Consider the following 15,060-nt stretch of genomic DNA (forward strand, 5'->3'; position numbering starts at 1 on the left):
ATTGGAATTGCATCATAGCAAGTGAGTACAGCAAATCTTGGTATTTTTTTTTTTTTTTTTTTGCAATCATGTAATCAGATTGTACCACCACATTTTTGTTTGATAAGATTACAGCTTTCAATAATTACACTCACAGAATTGAGAATCTGAGACTAAGACAGTAATGTGGCCTAAGATTTCTCCAGTGGCATGGGATTTCATCAACAGGGCATTCAGATTTCAGGTGTCCTACTTTGTTTACATTTTGGGTTGGATATAATGTGCCAAAAGGATGTGCAAAAAGGATGTGCCATCATCTGCTAGAAGGCCCTCACTCAGGAGCAAGCACAGAAGAGAATTACAGTACTTTTCTTCCCTTCCTTCTTTCCTTCATTCCTGCCACAAACCAGCCATGTACTTACAATTTATTTATATGAATCAAGGAAATATTTATTCTAGTGCTCAAATTTGTTTGTGGAAGAAGTCAGATTTACTATAGAACAATCCTATTATATAGTCATGTGATATTCATACTATGTTACTATGAATTTCCTTTAAGTCCTTAGAAAATAGACTGATATCCATTTAATTTTTTAATTTATCCATTTCATTAATAAAAACTCACTGTACTGAAATAGAAGCATCATTGAAATATGAAGGAGGTTTGGTAAACTGGCTTTTAATAATCTGCAAAGAGATGAAGGATGACCTCAGAAAATCCTTTGTTTTGGCATTGGGAATGAGAGGGAAAGGGGATATCTTGTTTGTGTGCATCACACTTCCATAAAGGGCAGTATGCTATTCCATGTGTTCCACCAATACTCACAGTTCTTATAGTCAAGATTGTCACTCAGGGTAGATTATAAAGAAAGAAGAGGAATTCCATGGCAGCCACTTAAGCAATTTAAACCAATTTTACCTTATCTAAAAAGAGAAGATCTAAAAAATTCTAAAGAGAAAACCAAAGAAACAACATTTAAATAGTATGCCTATAAATTAGCAAAACAAATGACATTAGACTTTTTCATCAGTACATAAGCCCTTAGTAGACAATTGACATTAAAAGTTCTGAGGGGGAAAAAAAAAGATTTAAAACTAAAATTCTCTTTATAGAAATTACCAGTTAAGTGTTTGAGTCAAATAAAGACTTTTTTTTCAGACATTGAAGGGCTCAAAAAGTACATATAAAAATAATATAAGGATACATAGAGGCAAAATTAAACTGAAATCCAAAAAAGTAAAACCATCTGGGAAATGGTCTTCAATGCTTATTTCATATGCTAAGCACACACACACACACACACACACACACACACAGATTAGCATCTGTCATTGATTATGCTTAAGATGTCACTTTTACCTTGCTTCAGTAATCAAGGAAAAGACTTGGATTCCCTTAGGGTGGTTTAAAGAGATATTATGGAAATGACTCAACATAAATGCTTTTTAATTTTTCTTTTATGAACCCTATATTTCTTGATAAACATAACTCCTTGATTTTATGCCTATTTCTGACGCCAAGCAGTGTTGCAAATGGCAACAGCCAATCCTTGCTATATGAAAACCAGTTGATAACAAATTTCACCATTACTCTGAATTGCTTATTAAAAATTGAAGAAACAATCAGAAAAAAAATGGGCCGATAAAGAATAAATGGTTAGAGGGGCGCCTGGGTGGCTCAGTTAAGCGTCTGCCTTCGGCTCAGGTCATGATCCCAGGGTCCTGGGATCGAGCCCCGCATCGGGCTTCCTGCTCCGCGGGAAGCCTGCTTCTCCCTCTCCCACTCCCCCTGCTTGTGTTCCCTCTCTCGCTGTCTCTCTCTGTCAAATAAATAAATAAAAAATCTTTAAAAAAAAAAAAAAAAAAAAAGAATAAATGGTTAGAGTTATCCTGAGTGACAATATTCCAATTTTGAAGAAACTATTAATTTAGGGGGAAAAACCCTGGAAATTATTTTAGTGAGGGATACATATATATTACTTTACTGCCACAGCAAGAGATTCTGCACTCATTTCTTGGCTATATTTTTAAATTTAAATAGAATATATAAAATGGAGAAAAAAAGAATGCACAAGGGGGTATGGTGTTAGTCTGAAGCCAGTAGACCAGAGACCTGTATCTGAAAACATGTATGTTGATCTTATTCTAATGATTATTCCTTAGCTGGAAGAGTGCATGTTCTCCAACTTAAATGGTGGATTTGGGGTCCCTTGTTTTAGCTTTGGCCAAACTCCAAAGAAGAAAATGTAGCCCATGGTATCTGGAGGGAAAGTAATATTTATCTAGAACTTCAGCATCTGAGTAATGAACTATGATATGAATGCAAACCCTATATTAGTGATCAAAATAGGTTACATTTGTTGCCTGAATGGAGCTTAAATTCTCAAGTGATACAATACAGAAAAGGTAAGTACAGAAAAAGTAAAAGATATGATATATTACTAGGTGATAAATATTTTTAACAAATGAAGCAAATAAGACAGACAGTGCTGTAGACTTGGGTTTCATTTTAAAGACGGTAGTTAGGGAAGATTCATGAAAAAGTGACTGAAATTGCAAGAAGTCCAGCATGCTTCTAGCAGAAAGAGTGAGGGGGTGAAAATTAGGAGGTGAGTTCACAGAGTTGAGGGCAGGTGGAAGATCAAATTGCATTTTATAGTTCTCTACTTTTAATATGGTAGCCACTAGCCACATGTGGCTACTGAGCACGTAAGTGCTTCCCTGAATCGAGATGTGCTGTTTATGTGTAAAATTCACAATGGTTTTTGAAGACTTAATATTAAAAAATGTAAAATATCTCATTAATAATTTTTATATTGATTATATGTTGACAAGATAATATATTGGATATATTGAGCTAAATTTAAAATGTAATTGACCTGTTTCTTTTTATCTTTAACAGCAATTACTAGAAAATTGTGGCTACCTTTACATTTCTGTTGTAGAACATTGTCATAGACCATTCTAGGATTTTAACTGTTACTCATGGGGAATTGGGGAACCACTGGAAGGTTCTGAAGCAGGAAGTGACATGATTGATCTTATCTTAATAGGATCACTCTAGCTGCGGCTGTAAGAATAGACTATAGAGGGATGAAAGGAAGGTGACCACATAGGAAACAACTTCAATAATCCAGGCAAGAGGTGACTCAGAATGGACCACAGTGAAAGCAGTGAGGATTCCAAATATTTTCCACAATGTGTCCAGGAACACTGGGTGATGAACTGGATGTGGAACTCTATTAATTCGGAGGGGGAGACGAACCATGAGAGACTATGGACTCTGAGAAACAAACTGAGGGTTCTAGAGGGGAGGGGGGTGGGGGGATGGGTTAGCCTGGTGATGGGTATTAAAGAGGGCACGTACTGAATGGAGCACTGGGTGTTATACGCAAACAATGAATCATGGAACACTACATCAAAAACTAATGATGTAATGTATGGTGATTAACATAACATAAAAAAAAAAAAAGAATTCCTAAAAAGAGTTATTGCTCTAGACAGGGAATTGTCAAGCTCCGAAGAGAGTTCTGGTGTAACTGGGGTGGCCATCAGTTTTTCTCATCAGTGTTTCTTATCAGTGTGTCCCTGCACCTGGAAATTAAATGCACAAAATGAGGGTGAGCCAAAATATTTTCTATCTTTGGTGAGATCATCTGCTTTCATCTGGTTCATGTGACACATTATTAAAGAAAGTGCTTCTCAGCCCAACACCGCTAAGCCAAACAATCTTTTGGTGTTCTTTCATCTTGAATTTAAAACATCTTCATAGGTATTTTAATGATAATTTGATACATAAGGCCAACACCCACGCTTAGTCATAAATACAAATTTCAAGTCTTGCAGACATGAACAACATTTTAGATAAAATTTCCATACCAGAAATCACTGGAAATGTGTGTGTACAGTAATCCCCATTTACCTGTGGTTTCAGCCACCTGAAGTCAACTGCAGTCTAGAAGGAGATGATCCTCCTTTTGACATATTGTCAGAAGGTCACTAGTAGCCTAACACTATGTCATATACCTATGTCATTCACCTCACTTCGAGTCATCACATAGGTGTTTTATCATCTCACATCATCACAAAAAGAAGAAAGGTGTGTACAGAATAATAAGATAATTTGAGAAGCCATATTTACATAATTTTTCTTACAAGCATATTGTTATAATTATTCTAGTTTATTATTAGTTATTGTTGTTGGTCTCTTTCTGTGCCTAATTTATAAAGTAAACTTTATCATAGATATGGATGTGTAGGAAAAAACATAGTATACGTAGGGTTTATTACAATCCACAGTTTCAGGCATCCACTGGGGGTTTGGGAATGTATCCACCACAGATAAGGGGGACTACTGTATGTGCAGAATTTAACTGGAAGAAATTTAGCAGTGAATTAATCTACTGACCCCCCAAAATGTCCTAACTCAAAAGTTCCTTGTGCTAGAGAAAACTTACTCTTTTTATGTCTCAGTGGAAATCATTTCCATAAATGGTCCTGCCCTGCCTTTTGAAATGAAAATTATTTATTTTACAGAGTTGTTAAGTTTTGGAAAGAAAGTTATTCTTGGTCCTCTTAAAAACATTGCTTGACTTCGCTGAATAATAATACTTTATTTTTTCTCAGTAGTATTTAGGAGAACCTGTGTGTGTGTGTGTGAGTGTGTGTGTGAAAGAGAGACAGAGAGACAGAGAGACAGAGAGAAATACCCCAAATTTTATGTTGTTACACAGTGTAGCACAAAGAAAATTGCAAAACTAAAGGATAAGATGACTGACATATATAAAAAGAACATATAAGGACTTTAAAAATTCTTGTTGCCTAATAGTAGAACAACCGTCTATTATTCAAATAGAGATACCTGAGAGGAAAAGGGTGCTAAACTAATAAAAAAACACATAATTTTATAAACTATATAATTATTACCCAGATTTAGCCAAACTCAAGGTTCAGAGCATAGTCCTCCAGACCGCTAAGTCTGCCCAAGACTTTTAACATCAACAACACAAAATAAAAACAATAATAATAATAATGGCAATTCTCTGTGAATGAGGCTTTGAAGGAGGCCCAACTCCATTCTGCACACTCCAGTGGCAGCTAAGCTGCTGGTTTTCTCTCTGATTATGGGCCATCTGTAAAATACCACTAAACCTGATGCTTTTAACAAGATTCAGGCATTTGTTTGCAAGCCTTCAGGCAATTTTTGCCAGTGTTCTCATTGCTTCTATAGAGGAGATGATTTCTGAGGTTGTTATGCCATTATTTTCACTGTTGTCCTCCTTCTTGTTCTTTTTTTGTTGCAAGATATGTATAACATGAACTTAACCATTTCAACCATTTTAAGTGTACCATTTGGTGCCATTCAGTACAACCACATGGTTGTGCAAACATCACCACTGTCTCCAGAACTTTTTTGACATCTCACATTGAAACTTTATATCCATGAAACACTAACTCTCCACATACTGTGGTCCTCCCCTCTGACCCTGGTAACCTCTATTCTATGTTCTGACTCTAGGATTTGAGCATTCTGTGACTTCACATAAGTGGAATTATACAGTATTTGTACTTTTGTGTCTGGCTTATTTCACTTGGCATACTGTCTCCAAAGTTCATCAATGTTGTAGCATGTATCAGAATCTCATTCCTTTTTGGAGGGGCGGAGCAAGATGGCGGAGGAGTAGGAGACCTGGATTTCGTCTCCTCTCAGGAATTCAGCTGGATAGGGATCAAACCATTCCGAACACCTACAAACTCAACAGGAGATCGAAGAAAAGAATAGCAACAACTCTCTGAACAGAAAAGCGACCACTTTCTGGAAGGTAGGACGTGCGGAGAAGTGAATACGAGGCGATATTCGGGAGGATAGACGGCGGGGGAGGGGCCTCCGTCGGCCGCTTCTGGCAAGTGATAGAGCCGCGGAGCACAGAATCGGAACTTTTAGAGTCTGCTCCGCTGAGGGACGTCACTCTGGTGGCGAAGCGGGAGGTGGAACCCTCGCGGTACAGTGTGGTCTCAGGACCCTCGGGGTCACAGAAAGACCGGGGGTGCCTGAGTACGGCAGAGCTCCCAGGTATCGGAGCAGGGAAGCCGGCTGCAGAGACGGAGCCCAGGCGCGGGCTCTCAGCTCGGGGTTGCTATAAACTGTGATCCGCGGCACAGTCGGGCCACTGCTCCTCCAGCAGGGACCCAACAAGCGGCAGATCCGGGGAGACTCACCTTCTTCCCCCGGGAGGAGAGGTGCGGGAGTGCACCGTGGGGATCTGCTGGGTTTGGAGACTCCACCTGGGGTCGGGTGCCAGATAGAAAGACGGGGTCACAGGCCGGGTGAGCGCGGAGTGTGGCCGGAGACCGGGGAGACGGGAGTGACTGACTGCTTTTCTCTGGGGGCTCGCTGAGGAGCGGGACCCCGAGTTCTCGGCTCCTCCGGGGCGGAGACTGGGAGGCCGCCATTTTCACTCTCCGCCTCCAAAGCTGTACGGAAAGCTTGCAGGGAACAAAAGCTCCAGAGAGCAAACCCGAGCAGATTACTCAGCCCGGACCGGCAAGGGCGGGGCAATTCTGCCTCCGGCAAAGACATTTGGGAACCACGGCAACAGGCCCCTCCCCCAGAAGATCAGCGAGAACAGCCAGCCAAGACCAAGTTTACCGATCAATGAGAATGGCAGAACTCCAGCGCTAGGGGAATACTGCACATAGAATTCATGGCTTTTTTACCATGATTCTTTAGTCTTTCAAAGTTAATTATTTTTTTTAACTGTCTTTTTTTCTTTTTTTTTTGAATTTTTCTTTTTCCCTTTTTCAACCAACATCTTATCAATCCCTTTTTAAAAAAAAAAAAAAACATTTTTATTTTTCATTTTTAAAGTCATATTCTATCCCTTCATAGTAGTTACCCGTATTTTTGGCATATATATATAAGTTGTTCTCTCTTTAAAATCTTGAGATAGTTTCTTCTAACAGATCAAAATATACTCTAAATCTCTAGTGTATGGTTTTTTTCTACTCCCCTGCCTGATCACATTCTCTCCCTTTTTTCTTTCTTTCTTTCTTTTTTTAATCCTCTTCTTTCTTTTTTCAAACAACTTATCAAATCCTTTTTTAAAATTTTTTATAATTTCCATCTTTACAGTCATATTCCATCCCTTCATCATATCAACCCTTATTTTTGTACATATATAAGTTTTAATTTCTTTAAAATTTTGGGAGGGACTTTCTTTTAACAGACCAAAATACACCCAAAATCTAGTGTGTGGCACTGATCTATAAACCAGCCTGATCATATTTGATCACATTCTGTTTTTGTTTTGTTTTGTTTTGTTCTGCTTTTGTTTGTTTTTATCTTTATCTTTTTCTTTTTTCTTTTTTTCTTTCCTTTTCTTTTTTCTCTCTTTCCCTTTCTTTTCCCACTGCTTCAGGTCTTTTCTGATTTGTTTAGTGTATATTTTCTGGGGACGTTGTTACCCTGCTAGCATTTTGTTCTCTCATTAATCTATTCTCCTCTGCACAAAATGACAAGACAGAAAAAATCACCTCAACAAAAAGAACAAGAGGTAGTACCGACTGCCAGGGACCTACTCAATACGGACATTAGTATGATGTCAGATCTAGAGTTCAGAATCATCACTTTAAAGATACTAGCTGGGCTTGAAAAAAGCATGGAAGTTATTAGAGAAACCCTTTCTGGAGAAGTAAAAGACTAAAATCTAACCAAGTAGAAATCAAAAAGGCTATTAATGAGGTGCAAGCAAATATGGGGGCGCTAACTGCTAGGATAAATGAGGCAGAAGAAAGAATCAGTGAGATAGAAGACCAAATGATGGAAAATAAAGAAGCTGAGAAAAAGAGAGATAAACAACTACTGGATCACGAGGGCAGAATTCGAGAGATAAACGATACCATAAGACGAAACAACATTAGAATAATTGGGATCCCAGAAGAAGAAGAAAGAGAGAGAGGGGCAGAAGGTATAATGGAGCAAATTATAGCAGAGAACTTCCCTAATTTGGGGAAGGAAACAGGCATCAAAATCCAGGAGGCACAGAGAACCCCTCTCAAAATCAATAAAAATAGGTCAACACCCCGACATCTAATAGTAAAACTTACGAGTCTCAGAGACAAAGAGAAAATCCTGAAAGCAGCTCGGGAGAAGAGATATGTAACCTACAATGGTAGAAACATTAGATTGGCAACAGACTTATCCACAGAGACCTGACAGGCCAGAAAGGACTGGCAGGACATATTCAGAGCACTAAATGAGAAAAATATGCAGCCAAGAATACTATATCCAGCTAGGCTGTCATTGAAAATTGAAGGAGAGATAAAAAGCTTCCAGGACAAACAAAAACTAAAGGAATTTGCAAACATGAAACCAGCCCTACAACAAATATTGAAAGGGGTCCTCTAAGCAAAGAGAGAGCCTAAAAGCAACATAGACCAGAAAGGAACACAAACAATATACAGTAACAGTCACTTTACAGGCAATACAATGGCACTAAATTCCTATCTGTCAATAGTTACCCTGAATGTAAATGGGCTAAATGCCCCAATCAAAAGACACAGGCTATCAGATTGGATTAAAAAACAAGACCCATCGATATGCTGTCTGCAAGAGACTCATTTTAGACCCAAAGACACCCCCAGATTGAAAGTGAGGGGGTGGAAAACCATTTACCATGCTAATGGACACCGAAAGAAAGCTGGGGTGGCAATCCTTATATCAGACAAATTAGATTTTAAACCAAAGACTGTAATAAGAGATGAGGAAGGACACTATTTCATACTTAAAGGGTCTATCCAACAAGAAGATCTAACAATTGTAAATATCTATGCCCCTAACATGGGAGCAGCCAATTATATAAGCCAATTAATAACAAAAGCAAAGAAACACATTGACAACAATACAATAATAGTGGGGGACTTTAACACCCCCCTCACTGAAATGGACAGATCGTCTAAGCAAAAGATCAACAAGGAAATAAAGACTTTAAATGACACACTGGACCAAATGGACTTCACAGACATATTCAGAACATTCCATCCCAAAGCAACGGAATACACATTCTTCTCTAGTGCCCATGGAACATTCTCCAGAATAGATCACATCCTAGGTCATAAATCAGGTCTCAACTGGTACCAGAAGATTGGGATCATCCCCTGCATATTTTCAGACCACAATGCTTTGAAACTAGAACTCAATCACAAGAGGAAAGACGGAAAGAACTCAAATACATGGAGGCTAAAGAGCATCCTACTAAAGAATGAATGGGTCAACCAGGAAATTAAAGGAGAATTAAAAAAATTCATGGAAACCAATGAGAATGAAAACACAACTGTTCAAAATCTTTGGAATGCAGCAAAGGCAGTCCTAAGAGGAAAGTATATAGCAATAAAAGCCTTTCTCAAGAAACAAGAAAGGTCTCAAGTACACAACCTAACCATACACCTAAAGGAGCTGGAGAAAGAACAGCAAATAAAGCCTAAACCCAGCAGGAGAAGAGAAATAATAAAGATCAGAGCAGAAATCAATGAAATAGAAACCAAAAGAACAGTAGAACAGATCAACGAAACTAGGAGCTGGTTCTTTGAAAGAATTAACAAGATTGATAAGCCCCTGGCCAGACTTATCAAAAAGAAAAGAGAAATGACCCAAATCAACAAAATCATGAATGAAAGAGGAGAAATCACAACCAACACCAAAGAAATACAAACAATTATAAGAACATATTATGAGCAACTCTATGCCAGCAAATTAGATAACCTGGAAGTAATGGATGCATTCCTAGAGATGTATCAACTACCAAAACTGAACCAGGAAGAAATAGAAAACCTGAACAGACCTATAACCACTAAGGAAATAGAAGCAGTCATCAAAAATCTCCCAAAACACAAAAGCCCAGGGCCAGATGGCTTCCCAGGAGAATTCTACCAAACATTTCAAGAAGAATTAATACCTATCCTTCTGAAACTGTTCCAAAAAATAGAAAGGAAGGAAAACTTCCAAACTCATTTTATGAGGCCAGCATTACCTTGATCCCAAAACCAGACAAAGACCCCATCAAAAAGGAGAATTACAGACCAATATCCTTGATGAACATGGATGCAAAAATTCTCACCAAAATACTAGCCAATAGGATCCAACAGTACATTAAAAGGATTATTCACCACGACCAAGTGGGATTTATCCCTGGGCTGCAAGGTTGGTTCAACATCCGCAAATCAATCAACATGATACAATACATTAACAAAAGAAAGAACAAGAATCATATGATCCTCTCAATAGATGCAGAAAAAGCATTTGACAAAGTACAGCAACCTTTCTTGATCAAAACTCTTCATAGTATAGGCATAGAGGGTACATACCTCAATATCATAAAAGCCATCTATGAAAAACCTACAGCGAATATCATTCTCAATGGGGAAAAACTGAGAGCTTTCCCCCTAAGGTCAGGAACGCGGCAGGGATGTCCACTATCACCACTGCTATTCAACATAGTATTGGAAGTCCTAGCCACAGCAATCAGACAACAAAAAGAAATCAAAGGCATCCAAATTGGCAAAGAAGGCTCTCACTCTTTGCAGATGATATGATACTTTATGTGGAAAATCCCAAAGACTCCACCCCAAAACTGCTAGAACTCATACAGGAATCCAGTAAAGTGGCAGGATATAAAATCAATGCACAGAAATCAGTGGCATTCCTACACACCAACAACAAGACAGAAGAAAGAGAAATTAAAGAGTCGATCCCATTTACAATTGCACCCAAAACCATAAGAGACCTAGGAATAAATCTAACCAAAGAGGCAAAGGATCTGTACTCAGAAAACTATAAAATACTCATGAAAGAAATTGAGGAAGACACAAAGAAATGGAAAAACGTTCCATGCTCATGGATTGGAAGAACAAATACTCTGAAGATGTCAATGCTACCTAGAGCAATCTACACATTCAATGCAATCCCCATCAAAATACCATCCACTTTCTTCAAAGAAATGGAACAAATAATCCTAAAATTTGTATGGAACCAGAAAAGACCCCGCATAGCCAGAGGAATGTTGAAAAAGAAAAGCAAAGCTGGCGGCATCACAATTCCGGACTTCCAGCTCTACTACAAAGCTGTCATCATCAAGACAGTATGGTACTGGCACAAAAACAGACACATAGATCAATGGAACAGAATAGAGAGCCCAGAAATGGACCCTCAACTCTATGGTCAACTCATCTTTGACAAAGCAGGAAAGAATGTCCAATGGAAAAAAGACAGTCTCTTCAACAAATGGTGCTGGGAAAATTGGACAGCCACATGCAGAGGAATGAAACTGGACCATTTCCTTACACCACACACAAAAATAGACTCCAAATGGTTGAAAGACCTCAATGTGAGACAGGAGTCCATCAAAATCCTAAAGGAGAACACAGGCAGCAACCTCTTCGACCTCAGCCGCAGCAACTTCTTCCTAGAAACATCGCCAAAGGCAAGGGAAGCAAGGGCAAAAATGAACTATTGGGACTTCATCAAGATCAAAAGCTTTTGCAAAGCCAAGGAAACAGTCAACAAAACCAAAAGACAACTGACAGAATGGGAGAAGATATTTGCAAATGACATATCAGATAAAGGGCTAGTATCCAAAATCTATAAAGAACTCATCAAACTCAACACCAAAAGAACAAAGAATCCAATCAAGAAATGGGCAGAAGACATGAACAGACATTTTTCCAAAGAAGACATCCAAACGGCCAACAGACACATGAAAAAGTGTTCAATATCGCTCGGCAGCAGGGAAATCCAAATCAAAACCTCAATGAGATACCACCTCACACCAGTCAGAATGGCTAAAATTAACAAGTCAGGAAATGACAGATGTTGGCAGGGATGCGGAGAAAGGGGAACCCTCCTACACTGTTGGTGGGAATGCAAGCTGGTGCAGCCACTCTGGAAAACAGTATGGAGGTTCCTCAAAAAGTTGAAAATAGAGCTACCATATGATCCAGCAGTTGCACTACTGGGTATTTACCCCAAAGATACAAAAGTAGGGACCCGAAAGGCTACATGCACCCCGCTGTTTATAGCAGCAATGTCCACAATAGCCAAACTGTGGAAAGAGCCAAGATGTCCATCAATAGATGAATGGATAAAGAAGAGGTGGTATATATATACAATGGAATATTATGCAGCCATCAAAAGGAATGAGATCTTGCCATTTGCAACGACGTGGATGGACCTGGAGGGTATTATGCTGAGCGAAATAAGTCAAACAGAGAAAGACATGTATCATATGACCTCACTGATATGAGGAATTCTTAATCTCAGGAAACAAACTGAGGGTTGCTGGAGTGGGGGGTGGGGTGGGAGGGATGGGGTGACTGGGTGATGGACACTGGGGAGGGTATGTGTTCTGGTAAGCGCTGTGAATTGTGCAAGACTGTTGAATCTCAGATCTGTACCTCAAACAAATAATGCAATATATGTTAAGAAAGAAAAAAAGAAGAAGAAGAATGTAGCAGGAGGGGAAGAATGAAGGAGGGGAAATCGGAGGGGGAGAAGAACCATGAGAGAAAATGGACTCTGAAAAACAAACTGAGGGTTCTAGAGGGGAGGGGGTTGGGAGGATGGGTTAGCCTGGTGATGGGTATTGAGGAGGGCACGTTCTGCATGGAGCACTGGGTGTTATGCACAAACAATGAATCATGGAACACTATATCTAAAACTAATGATGTAATGTATGGGGATTAACATAACAATAAAAAAATTAAAAAAATAAATAAATAAATAAAGAATCTCATTCCTTTTTAAGCTAAATAATATCCCATTGTATGTAGATAGCACTTTTTGTTTATTCATTTATACTAATGGACATTTGGGTTGCTTCCCCAAATTGCCAAATTTTGACTATTGTGAATAATGCTACTATGAACATGGGTGTACAGATACCTGTTAGAGTCTCTGCTTTCAGTTATTTTCGGTATATATCCAGAAATGATATTGTTGAATCCTATGGTAATTCCATTTTTAATTTTTGAAGAAGTACTATGCTATTCTCCACCTTACATTTCCACCTTATATTCCCATCTTAAATTCCTGTAATGCACAAGGATTCCAATTTCTTCACAATCTCACCAATCCTTGTTATTTTCTGGGGTTTTATTTTATTTTATTTTTTTATTTTTGGTAATAGCCATCCTAATAGGTATGAAGTAATACTCATTGTGGTTTTGATTTGCATTTCCCTAGTGATTAGTGATGTTGAGTATCTCTCCATGTGCTTATTAACAATTTGTATATCTTATTTGAAGAAATGTCTATTTTAATCCTTTGCCCATTTTAAAAATTTTGTTTTTTTGTTGTTGAGTTGTAGGAGTTATTTATATATTCTGGATACCAATATCTGAAATATGAGAAGATATATTCTTATATTCCACATATATTCTCCTATTCTGTAGGTTGCCTTTCACTTTGTTAATAGTGTTCTTTAGTATACTGTTGACTTTTTCAATTTGTTTTTCCTTTGTTTTTCTGATTGGATAATTCGCATTGATCTATCTTCAAGGTTTTACTGATTGTGTTAGGGTTCTCCAAAGAAACAGAACAAATAGGATGTGCATATATAGAAAGAAATTTATTTTAAGGAATTGGCTCACATACCTTATTGTGGAGGCTTGGTGAGCCTAAAATCTGATGGCGGTAACGGTCAGGTAGAAGACCCCAGAAAGAGTTACAGTTTGAATCCAAAGGCAGTCAGGCTGGAGACCAGGAACAGCCAATGTTGCAGTTGAAATCCTAAAGCAGTGTACTGGCAGAATTCTTTCTTTTTCTTCAGGGAACCTCAACCTTTTGTTCTATTCAGACTTTCAACTGATTGGATGAGGGCCACCCACATTATGGAGGGAAATCTGCTTAACTTAAAATCCACCAATTTAAATGTAAATCTCATCCAAAAATGCCCTCATAGAAAAACATCAGAATAATGTTCAATCAAATATCTGGATACTGTGGTTCAGCCAAGTTGACACAAAATTAACCATCATGCTGACTTTTGCTTCTCTCATCTCCACTGCTATCTAGTCCTGGGAAATTTTTATATTTTGGTTATTGTGTTTTTCCATTCTGAAATTTCTGTTTGGTTCTTTATATATTCTATTTATTTACTGATAGGTTCTATTTTATTGTTTGCTTTAAGAACATTTTCAGTTGTTCATTCAAACTTTTTTTTGCAACTGTTTTTTTAAAGTCTTTGTTGGAAAATCCAAAATCTATGTCATCTCAATGTTGGTGTCTGTTGATTATATTTTCCTTTCAGTCTCATATGTGTGTGTGTGTGTGTGTGTGTGTGTGTGTGTGTGTCTGTGTGTCTGTGTGTGTTTAATATGCTGAGATCCAAGGATCTTCCATCTCTGCAACATCCCAGCATTTTCCAGTTTATAGGAGTTCAGAGAGGCTATGGCAATCTTGCTGTCTTTAGAAAGACCTGCTTTCAAAGTTGATCCTCTGCTGACATCTGGGAACTTGGATTTCAACAGGGTTCCCATCGTTCCCTGAAAAGAATGTCTCCCTGTGCTTAAACTCATTATGAAAACAATATGGTTTATGTTAAACTTTTGTTTTTCTTCTGGGACTCTGGAAGTTTGGTTCATGCCAGGCAGAGTGCCTATGTAACCAGCCCCCAACAAAAACATGGCAACTGAGTCTCTACTAAGTTTTTCTGACAAACATTTTATAGGTATTGCCACAACTCATTGCTGGGGGAAGCAAGCACATTCTGTGCAACTGCATTGGGAGAGGACCCTTAAATGCTTACGTCTGGTTTCCCCTCCTAACTTCACTCATGCATTTTTCCTTTGCTGATATTGCTTTGCATCTTTTCTGCTATAATACATCATAGCTATGAGTACACCTGTATAATGAATCCTGTGAGTCCTCCTAGTGCATCACTGAAACTTGGGGTGACCTTAGGAGCCCCTGACACACGGTGCTCTCCTTTTTGGTCCTTTTGCCAGAAATTATCCAATTCTGGGATCTTGCCACTTGAGGATGAAGTGGTAGAAGCAGAGAGAGAAAGAGAGAGAGAGAGACATAAGACA

This window comes from Halichoerus grypus, chromosome 1 (assembly GCF_964656455.1).
Source record: "Halichoerus grypus chromosome 1, mHalGry1.hap1.1, whole genome shotgun sequence".
NCBI lineage: Eukaryota > Metazoa > Chordata > Mammalia > Carnivora > Phocidae > Halichoerus > Halichoerus grypus.